This window comes from Vicugna pacos, chromosome 3 (assembly GCF_048564905.1).
Source record: "Vicugna pacos chromosome 3, VicPac4, whole genome shotgun sequence".
NCBI classification, from domain to species: domain Eukaryota; kingdom Metazoa; phylum Chordata; class Mammalia; order Artiodactyla; family Camelidae; genus Vicugna; species Vicugna pacos.
In genome coordinates this window covers 82,242,194-82,263,211 of record NC_132989.1, presented here as the reverse complement: position 1 = coordinate 82,263,211, position 21,018 = coordinate 82,242,194, and the positions used below count along the sequence as shown (strand labels likewise).

Genomic DNA, 21,018 nt, shown 5'->3' with positions numbered 1-21,018 from the left:
GAAGCCCCTCTGAGCCCGCCGGCGTAATAATCTGAGTACTCCAGCCCTCCGAGTGGTGCTTGTTTCTTGGCTGGCCTGTCGTTCCCATACCAAATGAATACAAGAAGCCACCAGAGGTGGGTTTTAAGATAGGAGTGATCCATGTTTTCAAATAATGTAAAGAAAAATCAGGATTGCTGGTCACTTTGACAGGGGCAGTTTTAGAATAGCTGTGGGAGGGAAAGATCATATTCTGTAGAGAAGCAAATGGTGACTGTGAAGACAAAACGCTCTACTTCCAGGTGCTTCGAAAGGAGAACACAAGAGAGGGTTATTGAATGCGGGTAGCCTAAGAAGGGTTTTATTTTCGAAAAGGAGAGGCTTACTTTTCTTTCTGTTTTAAAGAGAACAGTCTGAAAATACAAGCAAAACCCGCTATTCTCCCCATCCAAGTCTTATTCTTCCATTTCTGCTCCCGTTTCTATCTCCTGTCCTTCCCTATGCACTTGATCTTCTGTACAACTACCTCAAGCTAGTTGTCTTTTCCTAATATTTTTACTGATCTGTAGGACACAGAGCCTCCAACAAATATTTATGATGAAATCAACAACAGCTATCTGTAGGGGTCATAATGAAACAGACATTTAAAGTTCTTTTCTTATAATTTCAAACTAACCAAGAAAAGCACTACCTCATCTTAACAGTGACGGATACACTGTTAATGTAATCGAAGCCAGAAGTCATTTGTTAATGGGTGGCAACCCCAAATGATCTAAGGCTTTAAATTGCTGCTTCCACCAAATCACAAAACCATTTGCAAGAGAACGGAAGGCTACTGTATTTCCGAGAAGTTGGCAGCTGCTTTCTTACACTTTTTCCTTGTTGGGCTATACCAGGTGTGTGCATGCCCTGCGGCTGACACCACTTCAGACCAAGTATAAATTAGCAAACCCCTCGGCATCTTTTTGTCCTTGCCTCTATTCACAGAACAGAAAAGGCAAAAGACAGGGCTAGGCTAACAGAGCAAGTCAAAATTAAAAGGACATTTTAAGATAGAACTTTGGAGGGAGGAGTGGTGTTGGTAATGAAAATCCTGGAAACTGACATGTAAACATAGGCTTAGCAAGGGAAAAGCTGACATTCACGAAAGACCATTTGTTGACACTTAAGCTAAAGTCAAGTCAGGTTTTGCCGTTGAAGTAGAAAGGGAGGGAGAGACTTTCTTATGGAGACTTGACATTCTAAGCAAGAAATCAAAAGCTGGCTTGAAAAAAGGTCTTGGAAAGTAGATTAGATTCTCAAGTGCCATAAATTCCAACCTTAGAGCTGAAGTTAGGGTTTTGACAAAAGAACTCAAGATTTTTAAGTATTATCAAAGACTAAGCGGGACTTTAAGACAACATCCAGAAAAGTCTCTCTCCTTCCTTTTTTACAGTTTGAAGCATGGTTACTATTAAGGCATATTGCTGGTGCTTTAACAGTCCTCTTACTATAACGCTCTATAAAAGACATTTCAATATTTGTCTTACTACCTGTCTGCCCTTAAATGGTAAAGATCTAGAATATTTTCCTTGCATTGTCAGTAGAAAAGCAAAAAAAAAAAAAAAACCCAACAACTCTTCAAAGGGCATTATGATATTCAAAGATACAATAGCTTTTAGGAATTTTATCATTTCCATTTGATCCCCAGGCCATCCCTAAGAATACAAGAATTTAATCTGAAAGAACCAAATCTTGGATTTTAAATGTAAATGATTCAATATTAAGACAAGTCTAAACTCTCTCCACGACCTGATCATTAAAACCAAGTACAGTTTTGTGGTGTGAACAAAAAATACTGCAAACCATATCAGTAAACAAAGAATGCTGAACCCATCAAGTCATCAGCGGCTGCCGCCACCCCCAGAGAAGACAAGTCTGCAGCTCAGCCTCTGCAGCCACTCACCGAGGGCACTCAGAATAATAAAGGACAAGATACTGGCCCTAGATAGCTAGGTGCTTGTCAAAGGAATGAATTCAATGAGCCCAAATGTTTACTTCCTCCCATACATAGAAAAGCACTAAATTCTTTAACTTGAGATGCCTGGTTCTTCAGTTAACAAGTAATCTTTTAATGTTCCAACTACTTAGTCTTTGTTGTAAAACTCATATATCCTTGCTCTTCCCCTACCTCTTCGGAGCCATCTGAGAGGCTGTTATCCTGGGTTCAAAGGGGTTCGAGTCCTCAGAAATTTCTGCCAAATAAAACATAACTCTCAACTTTTAGGCTGTGCATTTATTTTAGTCGACAGTGGGATTTTCCATCTTTTTTTCTGGAACATGAGTGTGTATTATTTTATGAATCTACACATTCAACAATGTTATTTGAGACCCCTTCTGTGTCAGGTACATAAATTGGATTTCTTATTATCCTTTGAGTGTCTTTACCATGGAAACAGCAAGTTGGCCAGTGGTCAGCTGGATCCCTGATGTGGCAAGAAGGACCCAACCTGAACCGGTTCTGGAGGAAATATCCCACAAAGACTTTTCAACTTGACTCTTGGCCTCCACCTCTGTAACTGAGCGGGGCCCCCCGGGGCCTTCCCAGAATAGACCCCCGCCCCTCCATGTCCTTGCCTGCCTGTGGTCTGCAGAAAAACTTTAAGTCTCCTAGACTTCCCTCCAGTTCCAAAGAGTACATTTAATCAGAGAAGTGAGAAAATGTAGAAAGAAAACAATCACGCAAGACAAAATAATAATAGTTTAGCCATTAAGCGAAGTCAGAGACCTTTAGTTCCTCCTCAAGGGCTACAGACAATACTCCTGAGCCATAATCTTCGAGCTGTTTTGTAGATACTGAAACCCCCAGCAGGAGGGAGACATCAGCTGTATGCTGTCCTTCAGCATGTGGACCTCAGGCTGGTTGGAACCAGAAGGCTGATGGTGTTGAATCTCAACTGCCTCACCACCAACTAATCAGAGAATGTCCACGAGCTGATCATGCACCATGCAAGCCCCACCCCGCACCCTGTCTTTAAAAACTTTTCCCTGATAGCCTTTGAGGAGCTCCGGTCTTTTAAGCACTAGCTGCCCTGGACTGCTTGCTTGGCGCCCCACTATCAACGCTGCACTTTGCTCCACCACAACCCGGCGTCAGGAGGTTAGCTTCACTGTGAGCAGGCAAGCAGACCCACGTTTGGTTTGGTAACCCCTCGACTAATCAGATTTTCTGGTGCTGAGGCCCAGGGTTAAGTATTTTTTCAAAAAAAGCTTCTAGGGTGTTTTCATGTGGTCCAGCTTTGTGAACCACAAAAAACTCAACAGGACATGTCACAGTTTGGTACAGCTTCCCAGGTAGAGAGCAAATTCCAGCATTCTTTGCCATCAAGGGGCATCCAGCTCTTCAAGAGCCGTTACCGGTCCCCGTCCACCTGTTCCATATTCATCCAACCAGGAATTATTAAGGGTGGGAGCAGCAGCTGCCTTTTTCTTTTTTACATCAGGGTCAACATCTAAGGATGCAAACTGAGCCCTGGGCTGTGCTACTGAAGCCATGGTAACATCATGAGAAACAACCCACCAAACAAACGCACCAACAAAGATTGGCCCCTGAAGAATTCATTCCCCTTTAGCTCCTTTTCTTTTCAAGCCACTTCTAGTTTCTAGTGGTGGCCCATGAAATTGATTTTGCCCATTCCTCTCGTAACAGTGCCTTCACCGTTGGCGGTACTGGCGGAGGGAGCTCTTTATGCCCAGGTAGACGAGCCCAGGCACCGCGGAGCGCGCTCGCTCTGCTTCTGTATGAAACTCACTCTCTGCACAGCCCGAGTGAGGTGGGCAGCTCCCTCGTGATCCCATCTCCTGGTGGTATCTTACTTTGTCGCATGGCCGGAACAAATGACAGCAAACTTAGCAGCTTTAAACACCTCAATACTATCTCACAGTTCTGTAGGCAAAAGTCCCACTGGCCTCACCAGCCTAAAAATCAATGTGTTGGCAGGGACACACTCCTTACCGGAGGCTCTGGGGATGAATCTGCTTCCACGCTCTTCTAGGTTACTGGCCGAATTCAGTTCCTTTTAGTTGTTGGATTGAGGCCCTCAGTTCCTTGTCTGCCGTCACCCAGGACCAGTCTCTGCTCCTGGGGCCTCGTATCGTTCCTGCTCTGTATGAGCTCCTAGAAGCCTCTCTCTCAGAGCCTGCACCTCAGACACCTTTCACGCTTGGAATCTCTCTGACTTCTGTCTCTGCCTCATCCCTTCAAGTTCCACTTCTCCTTTCAAGGGCTCATGTGATTACATTGGCCCCACCTGGTTACCCAGAATACTCTTCACCTTAAGACCCGTAACCTTAATCACACCTGCTGACTCCCCTTTGCCACGTAATGTAGCATCTCCACAGGTTCCAGGGATTAAGGAGCAACCATCTTTAGGAGGAGCCATTGTTGCTATAATTTCCTCCCCCTAATTGTGAAATGGATTTAGCAAACAGAATGCAACAGAGGTTATGAGACACACTTCCAAAATTAAGTTATAAAAACACTGCAGCTTCCATCTTGGGGCTCTCTCTCTCTCACTTTTGCTCAACCGCTCAGCCTGGGGAAGCCAGCTGCTGTGCTGTGAGGCCGACCCATGGTGGAGAGGTCCGCGGGGCTCAGTGTGGCAGCAGGAGCAGATCTTCTTAGGTCTGGCGACAGCAGATGAGCAACTCTGAAAGCACATCTGACCTGAGTGGAGCCTAGAGATATCTGCAGGTCTGTCCATCTTGTGGATCACATCCTTGAGAGAACCTGGGCCTGAAATACCCAGCTAAGCCACTCCCGGGTTCCTACAGAAACTAAGATAATGCTTGTTTTAAGTTGCTAAATCCTGGAATAATTTATTATGCAGTGATAGATAATGAATGCTCACAGGGACCCTCTTCCTGACCTTTTCTAAAACTGGGGATACTTTATTCCTCACCATTTGTAGGAAGAGGTCCGTAGCTAGAAGTCCCTAAGCTCTATTACTGTGGACAAGGAGAAAACACGTTTGTTAACAATGTGGAAACTGGGTATATTTAGATGTGGAACAAAAAACAAATCTGTATTTCAGTCATGCTTTTAACCCTGGTTTAACCCTTACAGTTTGCTTAGAGCAATTTATTTCCAAAATGGAGAAGTAGAATCCAGATAAGAGAAAATGACATTATTATGAATTTGGGATGTTAAACCCTGGATTCAAGGAGACTGGTTTATACAGTCTATAAATAGGGAGAGGAAGCACTGAGGATGTGATACGATTGGGCACGATGAGGAAAAGTGTGCCCCCCCTTTGGTGGTTGTAGCAGCGTACCTGAAGCAGTGTTTCTCAAAGTGTGGTCCACGGACCACTTAGAACCACTTATGATGGTTGATAAAACTGCAGATTCTTGGGCCTCTGAATTAAAACCTCCATGGAGTAAATGTACCTTAAAAAGAAGCTTTTCAGGTGATATTTATTCCCATAAAAGTTTGAGAACCACTGATATGGTGGTTAGAAAAGCAGACTTTGAACAATCTGTGTTGAAATCTCACCTCTGTCCCGTAATTCTGAAGGTAGAGAATTTTAGCTATTTTGTTCCTTCAGAATCCCCAGCACCTAAAACAGTACTAGACACATAGCTAGTGCTCAAAAAAATATTTGTTGAACAAAGAGGGGAGAAATAGCTGAATGGATGACCACAGGCAATTGTCTTAATTTCACCAATTTTCTTACCATAAAAAAATAAAATGAGGACCATACCTACCCCTCTCTTACAGGGCGACCACTGTAAGAATTCAGTGAGCTGATATGTGTGCAACAGACAGCCTAGGGCCTGAGGCACAAAGTGCACACCACACGGAGGGTGGTGACCAAGCTTGTGCTGCTGTGGTCATCACACAGGGGCCTGTGACAGCAGCAGTGACATAGAAAACCCTCTGCTCTCAGGAAAATCGAGGAGCTAGAAAATGTGTTCTCCATGTGCTTGGGAAGCACGCTAGAAGGACAGGTTTTCAGTATTTGTCAGAAAAACATCTTTCTTTAGAAAGTCCAAATAATCTTTTCCAGGGAGGCCATGAGGAGGTCAAAGGCCTGACGTAAGGAAATATAATGTATGTACATGTTCTTATTAATCCTCTGCCACATCCTTTCCCCTTCCTTATCCCCCAAATAAGGAATTTTTACCTCTCTTGCCAGAAATGTTCACTGGCTTCATGCATAAAAGATGTGCCAATTGCTCTAAGAACAACTTTGAAAAACTAAAAATAAATCAGACTGAAAGGTGCTCTGGGAATACAAGGTAACAAGGGTATTTGGAAAAAAACTTTGCAAAATTTTAGTAGCTTCACCAGAATTGAAATATGATTAAACACAGTAACAGATAATTTGACTTGGAGTCTGATTAATATGGGATATATTATCTTGATCATGTTTCTAGTTTCATGGCTGTGCTGGTTCTAAAATTCACAGATTCTCTGATGCTCCTCCCTTCAAGGAGTGGACCTTAATCTTCCTTCCTTTGAATGTGGGCTGTACTTCGTGACTTGATTCTAACAAATAGAGAAAAGAGGCAGTGATGACAGCCTTCAGAGGCCAGGTCACAAAACACTGCAGTTTCCTCTTGCTTGCTTTGTCTTGGATCACTCACTCTGGTGGGGGGGGAAGCTAGCTGCCACTGAGAGGACACTCAGGTAACCTAAGGCAGCCTGTCAACAGCAAGCAAAAACCTGAGGCCTCTTGCCAACAGCCAGGAGGGTGAGCCGTCTTGCAAGCAGATCCGCTGGCCTCAGTCAAACCTTCAGATGTGTAGCCATTCGAACATCCTGGCTGGAACCACGTGAGAGGTCCTGAGCCTGAGCCACTCAGCTAAGCTGCTCCCAAATTCCTGACCCACAGAAACTGTGGGATAACAAATGCTTGTTGTTACAAGTCACTAATTTGGGAGGTAACCTGTTACACAACAATAGATAACTGATACTACAGGTGTGTACCTATGCCAAAGTATATCAAATCACACACTGTAAGCATGTGCAGTTTATCACTTGACTTATAATTGTAATTCACTAAAGCTGAAAGTGCAAAAGATATATAATAGAATTAAAACACTATGATTTATTATTGAAGGGATATTTGGCTCTTTTTAAAATGACTAATGTGCAGATTAAAGCCAGGTATAGAACTAGCTGTTTTGGTAAAACTGACAAAAAAAAAAATTCCAGAAAACAATGATGTTACTACACAACTGCATATTAGAAAGAGTCAACCACGATTTCTGAATCCGTACCCCTGCTGGTGGTCAAGATCTTTTCTTTATTCAGCCAAACAACCTGTGGGGGAACAAGAATGGGAACACGACAATTTCTAGCAGTAGTGGAGACACTTTGGTTAAGTACAATCTATTCTTGATTATGGGACCCACTGGAGGCAAGAAACAGCTCTGGAGTGCCACAGGAAACTCTGCTAGGTTATGGAGAAGGAGAAAGGTCTAGAAAGGAAAGAGTGCATTTATAATGTGATGTTATGTACATAATTTGAAGATAGATGGACAGTTCATAGTATCGCTAGCTCGGTATTTTGGTTTTCTTTTTCTACCTATCACTGTGTATTATGAGTATTTCTCAAGCCATCTCCCATACCAACATTTTTAATGGCTATCTGGTAATTCATTTTACTATAAATACAATGATTTATACAAGCAATCCTCCATTATTCACACTTTGCTCATTTCCAGCTTTTTGGTTATCAGTAATGCTATGATAAGCATCTCTTTAGGTAAAGCTTTGCTTACTTCTCTGTTTAGGGCAGATTTCTGAAAATGAAAGTTCAGTGTGCATGAACATCTTTCAAGCTGTTACTACAAATTATCAAATTGCTTTCCAAAACACCATGCCAATTTACCTACTCAGTGACGTAATAGAAAACTTCTGGCCTCACCACATTCTTCCAAGCGTTGTGGACTTTTAAAAATTGTACCATTTATTTTTCATGAGTTTCTGGGGCATTTTAAAAGAGCTTTGCCACCCTAACAACCATCCCCCCAACACCATTTTGTTTCCTTCACTGCAAACAAGTTCATTTGATGGTGACTCCTTTCTCAAGCACGATGAGCCCGTTTGGTTAGCGAGCTTTGGCGCCAGATAGAAGTTAGTGACCAAATCACAAATGAACCATTAAATTAATAAATTCATACATTTTTCTTATTAAGAGATGAATTTCTAAAAGACTTTGAATAGAAAAATATACCAGAAACAAAAGTCCAGGGACCGTATTCTCATTTGAGCCTGAGTACCTGCGCCTTCCTTTGAAAACAAAAGCAACCCTTTCACATACTAGACCCACGGAGGGAAAAAAGTCAGTTCCCAGGGCTAGCTGCACGAGACGCCAGAAGACTGAAAGTCCCTTTTTACTAGGGAAGTTGCATTTAAAATTTACTGGGAAGTCATAGAAAAGACAAGAACTGAAAGAAAAGGTGCCCGACAAACTTGAGCTTGCACAGTATCTTTCAACAAGATTATGGTCATCACATTAACCATGCTTTGGTTGCTTGCCTGTGTGCTTACGGATGATTTCTTCTAATTCTCACCAAAGACCTCTGAAATGTGGCCACTATCCTCACAGAGAACTGTAGATGAGAATACAGAGGTTTAATGATGTTAAATAATGTGACCAACGTGACAGAGACAGAAAGGCGCAGGGATGGATCTTAAAGCCAGGTCTTTCTGACACCGAATCCTACAGTCTAACCTGCACAGAGCTCTCCAGAGACCCAGTGCGTAGTTCTGTTAGAGTGTTTGCTTTGCTGAAGGTGTTGGATGGGAGGCAGCATGACATAAGAGAATGAGCATAGGATTTGGATTTGGACATCCTTGGATTTGAATCTTGTCTCCAAATGCTAGTTTCTGACTTCTGTGATCATCAGTTTCCTTACAACAGCATCCCCAGTTGTTGTGAGACTGAGATGAAGCGATGCCCATCACAACGCTCAACGCAGTGTTTAACATACGTTAGTTACAATGCTACATGCTAGGGAGCAGGCTAGAGAGATGTATTCTCAAATGCCTCCACCAGAGGGCGGAGTGAGAATTACTGTCTTTTTTTATGTCATTGACAAAGGGAAATGAGAATGTAATGTGAGACCATAATTTAAATATCACTTACTAACCCTTAAACCCTGAAAGGAGGCTATAATGTAAAATAATATAAAAAGGAAATACATGAATAATAAACTAAATTTCTTTGCATTCCATAAATTCAATTTGCATTCTGTATGTATTCTATTACATAAATATGAAACAGGAAATTTTGGTAGTGAGGACAAGTATAATTATGAGGATTTTTTTTTAAGCTGGAAAAATAATCAGCAATATCCTTAAAATTATTTGAGAATATGATGTGCGGGTAAAGAGAAGAAATGAGAAATAAAATTGATACAGCTTTTTCTGTTGAACAGTGCAAGTGGCAAATGGTTTCTAAAAATTTAAAAATATTAAAAATCACAGAATTAAGAATATGGAGGGGTGGATGCAGACAAAACTACGTTACAGACTGAAAATGATTCCTTAAACATAGCCGTTACTGAGTTCTCCAGGACTGCCCTGGGAATACGATTCCCAAAGAGAAGAAGATCAGTCCCCTCTGACTTCTTGTCACTGTCTAACTCAGTGGCAGCGACTTGACATCACTGCATACATTTCCCCAGCAAGGCAGGGCGTGCTGTGGGACGTAGCAGCAGCCGGCTCACAGCTGCAGCTCTCCTTCAGAAACAGCAAGTCCGTCACTGGACGAGAGGACTCAGGGAGTGTCTGAATGATGCTTGACATGTGAACTGTTCCTCTGCAAAGTGTGTTTTGCTCCTTGACTATTTGTCCTTTCAAACAAAAATTAAGTCCTGGGTAATTTTCCTACTTTATTAGCTAGAAAACTTTCCCTCATCGATACTGTAGATAAACCCTCTCATGCACTAAATCCAGGGCAGCGATGAGGCTAACAGACTTCCTTGCAGACAGACCTTCCATTAGGCAGTCTCCCTTCCCAGATGCGCAAACATTCTGATACCCTCAGATGCCTGCAGATTTGCGGGGGGAGCTCCCCCAATGGTCTGTTATGAAGCAGAACTGCACCCCATGGACTCCACTGCCCAAGGGGCCAGTTCCCTAGGGATCTCCTGGGTAGAAATGCCCACCTTGGATGGATCTGACGCCTCAGAATCACCTGGGCGGGGCAGTGCACAGTTCCAGATCCAGCCTCGGACCCACTGAGTAAAATCTCCCAAACGCCATGTCAAGAAATCTCATCAGCACGATTTCAGAACTTCTCAGCTAGGTGAGAGCTAGAAAACTGGGCATCGTAACAACAGCGCCAGATTCCCCCAGGGTCCACAGCGCGCAAGATGGCTTAGCCTGGGCTGTGCTGCTGAACCGTCACGGCAGCTGGCCCCACGAGGGAGCTGTAACATGAGGAGCCCGCCCGTACTGCTGACCAACGGGCAGCCTCTTGTACCCGCCAGGAGGAAGGTTCTATCAGGGCCCTTACTCTCGACTCCAGATGAAGAACAAAGGTTTTAAAAAATGATGTGGTTATTCAAGACAAGATGTGGGCAGCGTGTCAAAGTTTCCTTCTAAACTCTCTAACTCCCAGTCTTTCCACTGCACAACACTGTCTTGCAAATTTCTGAGATGGACAGAGCCAGGCCTTACTTTTCCAAGTGAGAAAATTTAAATCCAGAAAGTCTAAGACAACCTCAGGGTCCAGCTCATCTCTGAGTATCTGATGCTGAATTATCTTGACAACAATATTCTTTAGAGGCAGATTGAATGACATTTTCATTGTTTTTAAAGATATTCCTGAAGGATCTACATTTGAAATTACTTTTCAAGGACTGGAAATAGGTTTAGACTGATCCATTCATGTTCTTATCAGGTTTCTATTAAAACAACTTTTCAGCTGACTGAGATACAAAGTGAGGGATGTCTCTCCAGCCATTGAGGATAGGCTGAAAAGAAGATGAGATCCCTGTGACCACAGTAAGCTAACTGTGGCAGATTTTATTTTTTCAAAAAGCTACAGTGGTGTTTCCAGTCCCACTTGCTTTCCTAGGACCTTGCCACTTACCCAGGAGGTGGGGTCTGTGTCCCCTCCCCTTGATGCTGGGCAGACTTCTGACGGCTCCAATCAACGGAATATGGAAGAAGTGATGCTAAGTGACTTCCGAGGCTGGGTCATCAGAAAAGGGTATAGCTTCTGCCTGGCTCTGTCTCCTAGGACTTGTGTGGACACAGGCAGGAAGCCCAGGTCAGCCCATGTGAGAAGACTGCTGCTCCCGGCAACGGCCACGTGCACCCCCCAGGGGGTCAGTGAACACGCCTTCCAGCCTTCAAGCTTGAGAGCCAGCTTTCCAGATAAGGCCCCAGGCTTGCTGTGCTCCGTCCGAATTCCTGTCCCACAAAATCCATGATCATAACAATTTGTTGTTTGACATCACCAAGTTTTGATTTAATTTGGTACACAATCATAGTAAGTGTAACTCTGACCATAGTCAGCTCCATTTTTAGGTTCAGCTTAACATTCAGTGAATATTCTAGAGAAAAAAAATTCATCCAAACTGAATGTCATGTCATGGCCACAGAAGAAAAAGCACATAAAATCTTAATTCCACTCTGAAATCAAGGACAGACTTTTAGGAAGTCAAACATCAACAATGTTCTGCCCACAACACTCTATTTTAACTTATTTCAACTCCTATGAGTTACCTTACCTTGATACAGGCATAGTTTTAAAAATATTGAAAAGAAAGGGAATATTATTCTCTTTACATGAAAGTGTAAAGTGCTAAGCCAAGCTGAATGGAAAAATGTAAATAATATGGAAGTAAGTTGGGACAAAGAGATGCTACTTCATCCTTCTAGAAACTACACTGAGCCAAGAACCCCATCCACGAGCAGAAGTTGTAAAAGGAAAGGACAAACTGCCTCTCACTCGGTCTCGCCCAAACCAAGGTGGGAGGAAACCACGTACTTCAGTAAAAAGCCTCCTAAATATTTAATGAACCACGTTTATAAAACCTTTTCTATCTTTACAGTTTGGATTGCTTCCTGCCTCTCGCTTTTCTCGCTTCCTTTCCTCCCTCAAGAAAAGGCTCCCGCTCACACACACAGCGTTGACTCTCATCCTCCGGAGCCGCTGGTCCCCACGTCTACAACTGCCCGCGTGACCTTTCTTCGGCCCCTCAAACACAACTTTTCTTATTAGCCAACTCCTCAATCCAGCTCTTTCTCCTGATTTTTAAAATTTCTCCCTGGGGTAACCGTAGCCTCTGGTCACCGAGACTTGAAGCCATGAAGTCCTCCACACCCACGTCTTCCACAGCCCTAACGCCTGGTTCTCGTCGCTTCGCCCAGCGCCCTGTGCGTGGAGCAGGGACAGAACAGGAACGCTGGGCACAGGTCTGCTGGAGCGAGCCGGGCTGCGTTCCTAGCCAGTGCCCCCAGTTCCCAGGCTGACCACCAGTGTGAAGCTTTTTTACTTCTCTGTGTCTCAGTTTCCTCATTTGCAAAAGACAGTTGGTAACAATAATCCTTTCCTCAATGGATTGTTGGGAGGATGAAATTAGACACCACACGGAGCACTAGAAGAGTCAACAATTAGGACTTGCTACATTTTAAATGCAGACTTGATCATTATACACCTGTACCTCTGTGCTGTTTTCCTAGCTGAGTTGTCGCCTTAATTCTCCTCCAATGCAACTTCCACATATTCCAAAGATTAGCCCTGCTAATTCCACTCCGTGGCCCTCAGTGGATGAAGCAGTTCGATGCTCCCTGCATCAGCAGCATCCTCACTAGGTCCGCAGTCCGCCCTTCCAGCCACATGTCCCTCACAGCACCCGCCCACCCTGTGCTCCAGCTCCATTCTGACCACTGCCCGCCCCTCCTCAGGCTACGGGAACCTCCTGTCCGCTTTTCTCACACTCTTCCCTCCATAGGGCATTCTTCTCTACCCACCCCAAATCCTTTGACTGAAATAGTTAAAATAAAAAAGAATAGTACAGAAGATAACATAACAAACTTACTCTCCATCCCAAACTATCAATTCTAAACATTTTGTCGCACGTCTCTTCAAGAGATCAAACATGACAGACGTTTCTGAAGTACGTGGGTATCCTCTCCTGCTCCTGTGTCCCTCTCAACCACCCCAGAGGTAACTGATGTCCTGGATCTGATGATTTCCTTGCGCTTTTAAAACACTATCGTTGATCAAAAATGAGGGAAGTCCGAGATGCTGTCAGAGCTAAGGAGATATGACTAAACGTCATGTGAGGTCCTAGATGGATCCTGAAGCAGGGAAAGGACATTAGGGAATAACAAAGAAATCTCAATAAACCACAGACTTTAGTTAATAACAATGCATCAGTAGCCATTCATTATTTGTGACAAATGTTCCATATTATGTAAGATGTTAATAACAGGGGAAACTGGATATCTATTTATGGGAACTAACTGTACCATTCTCATAATTTTTTGGTAAATCTAATTTTATTCTACCATGAAAAGATTATCTTAAAAATATTATTACCACCTATGTGTATGACCATTGACAGCATGTAGCATTGTTTTAATGTTCTATAGGTTTTCCAATTTGTATAAGTGATATCATTCTATACATTTCACTAAATTACTAGCTTTTTTCTCTGTAGTTAGTCACCAATGCCCCACCCCCAGTCTATTCTCTGTCCTTCTCCATGACGGTGACCAGAAAAGTGACAGCAATGGATTGCATCCCCAGGCTTCCTTGCCCTCTGCTGCTGGTTGGATTTGTCCATTGGGAAGCAACAACAGGAGATTGCAGAGTGGCAGAAGAGAAAGTATAAAATATTGGGCAGAAATAATCACCCCAAAGGTGTCCTCCGGACCTGTGAATATGTTACTTTATATGGCAAAGGGGACAAATGTGATTATTTAAGGATCTTGAGATAGGAAGATTATTTTGGATTCCCTGGGTGAGCGCAATGAAACCTCAAAGGTCCTTATAATAGGAAGGCAAAGGGGTCAGATTTAGAGAGAGAGTGAGAGCAAGGGACTGGAAGATGCCACACTGGTGGCTTTGGAGATGGAAGAAAGGACCACAAGCCAAGGAATGAAGGCAGCTTCTAGAACCTGAAAAAGGCAAGAGAATATAGCGTCCTCTACAACTTCTAAAGGGAATGCAGTCTTGCTGATGCCTGGATTGCAGCCTAGTAAAACCCAACCTGGACTTCCAAACTCCAGCATCATTACTGTAATAAATTTTAAGTTTTAAGCCATTAAGTTTCTGGAGCTTTGTTACAGCAGCTATAGGACCCTCATACATACAAGATATCTCTCCCCTCTGCTATCTCCCTGTCTGGCTGCTTATCTGGCAGAGCCCTCCCAGCAGGCTCTCTTCTATGGCTTCATCTCTAACCAGGCACCATAAACTCGCTTCATCACTTCAAGTCTAGAAGTGGTAAAAGCTTCCCTTTGTTACGACTTCCCGAGTGTTTTACCAACCCTCTGATTCCATTTACCCATCCACACCTCTGAATACAGTCTCTTCATTGAATTATCTTCAGTTAAATTCCATCAGACATCAGAATCTTACGTTTTCTGATGGGATCTTGGCAAATCTACTCTATTCTCTCATTATTAATATGTTTATGATATACCCATGTTAACACATGTGGTGCTACTTAATTTAATTTAATAGGTATATAGCATTCTATTGTGTGAAACACTATGTTTTATCAATTCTCCTGTAGATGGACATTTACAGAGATTTCAGTTTTGCTCATTACATTTTCTTGTATATGTATCCATATATACATAAAAGTGATTTTTCTCTAAAGCGTAAAATTATAAGTGAAATTGCAGGTTGTTGACTATATGTAACTTTCAGTTTTATTACATATGACCAATTGGCTCCCTATGTCAGCCTTCCTTGACTCTCCCTGAAGTAAAGCATTTCATCTCCTCTAGATTTCCATAGCATCTCTTTGGGTACCACTCAGATGGCACTTACCATCTCCAAATTCTTTGCCCAGTTATGTATGTGTGTACCCTATCTTTCCTAGAAGCAGGAACTATGCATCTTTCTGCAGAAGATTACATTTGTAACCTCAACAATAACTATCAGCACACCTTTTTCAGTTTTCTTCTTGACCTCTTTCTATTAATGACATCAAAATTCTCCTAGCTACAAAGTGCTGAGGCCTTAGACATCTCAATTTTTTTCTGACCCTTTTCCTGCTAAGTTACTATTCACTAAGGAGGTGGCACCTATGACTGGTGGCCACGAATCCACAGCTTTTAAAATCCAGCCTTTCAGTCCATTTTCATTGCTGCTTCCTTGATCTAGGCCCCATTCACTTGTCATTAGGACATTTGGAATGACTCTGGACTGACATCCAGCTCCACTCAAGATGATGAGTTCTCCTTTCAGAGCATCTTATGGTAGGGTCCCTTTCCAACTCATGCATCCTCAGGGCTCAGAATGACTCTGGAGCTCTCTACCAGACATTCAAAGTCAACAGATCTGAAGGCAGAAAGCAGAGCAATAAGAATAGGGGACATCAGTACCCCACTTTCAACAATGGGTAGATCATCCAGACAGAAAATCAACACGGAAATAATGGACTTGAACTACACTTTATACTACATGGACCTAACAGACATGTACAGAGCATTGCACCCAACAGTACTATATACATTCATCTCAAATGCCACACAGAACGTTCTCCAGGACAGACAAGATGTTAGCTCACAAAATACATTTTAACAAATTTAAGAAAATAGAAGCAATATCAAGTATCTTTTCCAAACACAATGGTATGAAACCAGAAATCAATAATAGGAGGAAAGCTGGAAAATTCACCAAAATGTGGAAATTGAACAGCACATTCTTGAACAACCAATGGGGTCAAAGAGGTCCTTAAAAAGGAAATTAAAAAAAATAGAGACAATCAAAAATGAAAATACAACATACTAAACTTATGGGATGCTGCAAAGGCAGTTCTAAGAGAAAAGTTTATAATGATAAATGCCTACATTAAGAAAGAAAAATCTCAGCTAAACAACCTAAATTTAAGCCTTTAGGAATCAGAAAAAAAGAACAAGCTAAGCCCAAAGTTGGCAGGAGGAAATTAGCTAGAGGCTGGAGAGACAACGGAAAAGATAAAATAAATTGAGTTGGCTTTTTGAAAAGATAAACAAAATGGATAAACCTTTATCTAGATTAAATAAGGAAAAAGGGAGAAGACTCATTAACTTATAAATGAAAGAGGAGACGTTACAACTGATACCACAAAATACATAAGATCGTAAGAGACTCATTGAACAATTATACAAGTTAGATGACTTAGAGGAAATGGATAATTTCCTAGAAACATGCCACATACCAAGACTGAATCATGAAGTAATAGAAAATCTGAACAGATCAATAATGAGCAATGAGATTTAATCAGTAATAAAAAATCTCTCCCAAAATAAAAGTTCAGGACCAGATGGCTTCACTGGTGAACTCTACCAAACATTTAAAGAATGACCACTGATAATTCTCAAACATTACCAAAAAGCCTAAGAGGAAGAAACACTTCTAAACTCAAGTCAATGCAGCCAGAATTACCCTGATCCCAAAGCCAGACAAAGACACTACAAGAAAAGAAAATTATGGGCCAATATCCCTGATGAACACAGATACAAAAATCCTCAACAAAATACTAGCAAACTGAAATCAAGAGCACATTAAAAGGATCACGTAGCATGATCAAGTGAGATTTATCCCTGGGATGCAAGGATGTTTCAACATATGCAAATCACTAAATGTGATGTATTGTTTTAATAGACTGAAGGATAAACATCATATTATCATTTCAGTAGATGCATAAAAATTATTTGTCAAAATTCAGTATCTTTCATGATGAAAACTCTCACAAATTACATACAGAAGGAATATAGCTCAACATAATAAAGGTCATATGTGAGATGCTCACAGTTAATATCATACTCAATGGTGAAAAGTAAAAAGCATTTTCTCTAAGATTGAGAACAAGACAAGGCTGTCCACTCTCCCCACTTCAATTCAGCACAGTACTGGAAGTCCTAGCCACAGGAATCAGGCAAGAAAAAGAAATAAAAGGGATCCAAATTGGGAAGGAAGAGGTAAAATCAGATCTGCTTGCTGGCATTAGCACTATGTGAGTTTCTATTTGAGCCCCTTTCCCTCAACTTTGTAGGGAACACTTTTTTTTTCTTTTTTTTTTAATGACAGTGAGGCGGCCTCCTCCTTTGACTTCCCTTCCTAAGTGTCGGATAGTCTCCATTTGCTCCTCCCATCCAATCTACCTCTCTTCACCTGGCTCTGTGCTTGAAAGGCAGACCTCCAAGGACTGCACCATGGGTTCTCTGGACTGCTAGCTTCCTGGTGTGTTCAGTCAATGGGAGGTGCCAACGGAAGACTGAAAAAATGGAGACGAATCAGGGTATGTATTGCCCCAGCTCCCCAGATGCCAGGACACAAGCCAATCATGGCTGCCTTCCTCGTCATGAAGCCACAACTCCTGCAGCTACAGATTTACCACATTGCACTGGTAGCTCCCTATCCTTTCAGGTCTGAGGGTGATAATGGCTTCTGACTGTTGATGGCCCCGGAGAATTTGTTGGTCTTCCCTATTGTTCTCCACATCTTTACAATTAAAGTAGTTTTTCATGAAATTCTTGAATCATCTCAGCTGAGCATGCCAAGAACCTAATACATTTGGTTTGGAGAATCCCTCACCCCCTAGGAGAAAGACAGCTTTCTTTACAGAGGCCCAGTGCTCACTTTCCCAGCTTCCCTTGCAACTAGGGTACAGGCTTGGGACCTGGACTCCGCCGTCTGGGGGCATCCACGCGAGAGTTTGAATCTGAAGATGGGAAAGCAAAAGCAAAAGCAAAGTGATGAGCCAGGTGGAATCATCCTGGGGAGGGAGCCTGCAGGCATGGCCAGTTCCCGGCTGTCTAGGCTCAAAGCCTGCATTTTCAGCCCTTGCAAGAATTCTAAGCCAAAGCTGAGTTCTGGTGTTGGCAACTGAAAACCCTGAGTGATGCCACCCTCTCCTGGACACCTGAACATTTGACTTCTGGCTGATTCTCCCCCATCTTCCAACCACAGGTTAAGCCTGACTTTATGCTTCCTGTTCCTGCACCAGAAAATGCTTCCTTTGATTCCAGTCATTAAAATTGATCTGATGTAACTCAACTTAAAAAATAATCCTTGTAGAAACGGATCACTTGGGAATCAGGAAAATAGAATTGCTTACTACATGGTCTCCAGGAGGCCCAGATCCAAATATCCTCCTCTTCTTCCCTTCGGCCCTGGCCTGACCCCTTCTGTAGTGGTTTCAGAAGCAGCTCTATTCCTGATATCTCGCGCTCACCCACACTCTACTGAGGCGGATCCAGACAGTGCACAGCTCTGAGTCTGGGCTTTGGTGCTTTTCAGAGGAGGCTGACTGTGTCTCAAATTAAGAAAAAGGAGAAAACTCCTTTTAAATAGCTTGGTCACCTACATTATTACCCATATGCTGTGGGTTTCTATGATATACAAATAACAGAAGAAAGTGTGTGACCATGTGCATATCAGAGTTTTAGCCAAAGAATGGAAATGTATCCTAATTTATTTGTGTTCATGTGAACTGCTCAGAGACCGGATGGGGGGTTTCATCTTCACCTTGAGATCCCTTACTGAGGACCCCAAGCCAACCAGCTCATTTCACATAGGGAGCTAGATAACAAGTTTATCTTACCCAGCTCTAGGAAAGCAGGTGGTGCTCACCTGCATGAAACAAGTTATCAACACTTTTTCATCATTATGGTATTTTTTAGTATCTTTACTCTTATAACCCACCAACACCTAATATTTCAGCTAACAGGAAGGTTCAAATTCACCTAGTTGAGTTCATTTTATAGATAAGGAAACTGGAGTCCAGGACTTTTAAGTGCCTGCCCAGGTCAGACTGCTGCTAACAAACAGTCAGATGCAAGCCTGATTCTTTGTGGCTTCCAAACAGCACACTTTCAGATCTCAGGAATCTAACTTTCCAAATAACAGAGGGAAAAGTAGCTTCTGGTTCTTATTTAATAGAAGGTCTTTCAAAAACCAAATGATCCATTAAGTTTGTCTACAGAACTTATGATCTGTAGGGGGGAAAAGTAGGGATAATGTGCTATTTACATATTAGACCTGAGGAAACTGAAGAATACAAGATACTTTAAGTGTAAAGTGCTTTTTGCTACAGTAGCAAAATCCAGCGCAGAACCTTGCCCAGGGAGCTTTCCTTGTAAAGTAAACCATCTTTTAACAGCCAATGAGGCTACAAGTTTGTTTAAAGTGATGATTCACAAAGAAATCCAAGTACTAATTACAGAATCCGTTGAGTGTCCCTCTGCTTAAGGCCAAGTCGCGGATGCGGCAACACTGGTATTCTGGGCCCTACACGGCTCAGGAAGGGAGGAGAGGGCAGGGCTGGGCTTTGGAATATGGCTGTTCATTGTCATCCTGCTCCACGACTCCTCTGCGTGATCTTGAGACAATAGTAACTTCTCTGTGCCTCCATTTCCTCATTCATAAAACGGGAGACCATTGTGAGAATTAATACATCTAGGATCTGGTAGATGTCAAGTGTTCAAAAAAGTCAGCAACTATCATTATCAACAAAAGAATTAAAAGAGATCTAGGAACTTCTCCAGTTGTCTTTGGAATTACCTGTTTCTAAACTTGGTGGGCTGGAAATGAAAAGAACCTGCTCAGAATAGCCACTAGAGGGAGCTCCCTGGCCGGACGGGAGTGGTGGAGGCCGGCAGCCCAGCCGGGTTCTAGGGCACGTTTAACCAGCTCTGAAAAAGACAAAACCATCAACGTTGGACTTTATCATTTTTGTCTCTACTAGTAGTTTATTGACCTGGATTTCAGGGCAACCAGAATATATAATTGCGTCAGCCCTTTAACCATAGTTTTAGTAAAATGAGATTAAATTGAGCACAGTTTTAAAAAAAAGTATGTTAGATTCTCCTAGGCAGTCCTGCCTTCTCAGAAAAGCTATGACAACTCACTTCTGTGCTCAGATCAACACTGTTTTTGTGTCCACTCCCAGCCACGACAAAGGAGGACCAGCCGAGAGCCTGGAAAGTGGCAGGAAACTGGGGAGGATGTCTGCTCCCACACTCTGCGCAGAATGCAGTGGCTACGCCCGGCTGCAGGCAGCTCTTGCTAACCCTGAGGCACTGCATGATGGGCTCCTGAAGCCGAGGCCTGGAGGCAACCTCAGGGGACAGACAGTCAAGCACCTCCCTCCTGCAGATGAAATGACAAGCCTGTGATTACCACGAAGCAGAGCAGAGGGTGGGAGCTTGGACTCTGGTGCCAGCTGCTGGGTTTGAACCCAGACTCTCCCATTCCTGGCCACTGTGTGCCCCTGGCATGGCATTTAACCACCTGCTCAGCTTCTTCACCTGTTAAATAGAGGTGATGATAACACGACTGCTGAGGGCTGTGGCGGTGGGTGATACATTTAAAGTGCGTGATGCCGGGGGAGCACTGGACACAGGGCAGGGCCGATTCACTTTACAGTCAGAGTGTGGAACAGAGTGATGGGCATTTGGTTGCTGCTGTATAAATCTATCAGGAACAAATGAGTGGTGAAACCAGGACTAGTATACCCACTTTGCAGATAAAGAAATCAGGCAGATCAGGCTAGAGAACATATGCGACACATATGGGGTTACGAAGCTAACGAGAGAGGTGGTCCCCCAGATCCAGATCCTGCCTCCTTCCCCCCACATCACTGTCTCCCATTAAAGGCGACTATGGTAAAGCTCAGTGAGCAGACCCTTGGGGTCACCTTGACCTCGTCTTGCCTCCCACCCACACTCAGCAGAGCCAGTAGCCCTCCGTCACGTGACACGCAGGAGGCTCTGTTAGCACATTTCAGCCAGCTTTAACCCACCCCCTTTGGTGACTCCCAAAAGGTGAGTCACTGAAGAATCTTATCTGGACACTCTGGGTGGGAACC

General features: G+C 43.0%; 1 long non-coding RNA gene across 8 annotated transcripts in view; it reads right to left on the bottom strand.

Annotated features, from left to right (window-relative positions):
- Positions 1-21,018, bottom strand: part of LOC116279526 (uncharacterized) — a 132,829-nt gene that overhangs the window by 71,359 nt on the left and 40,452 nt on the right. For 2 of the 8 annotated variants that reach the window (XR_012071463.1, XR_012071464.1), the window contains exon 3: positions 19,713-19,843. The exons of the other annotated variants lie outside the window; for them this stretch is intronic. This is a non-coding gene — a long non-coding RNA (uncharacterized lncRNA). The remainder of the gene's footprint in view (positions 1-19,712; positions 19,844-21,018) is intronic. 8 annotated transcript variants of the gene reach the window in all.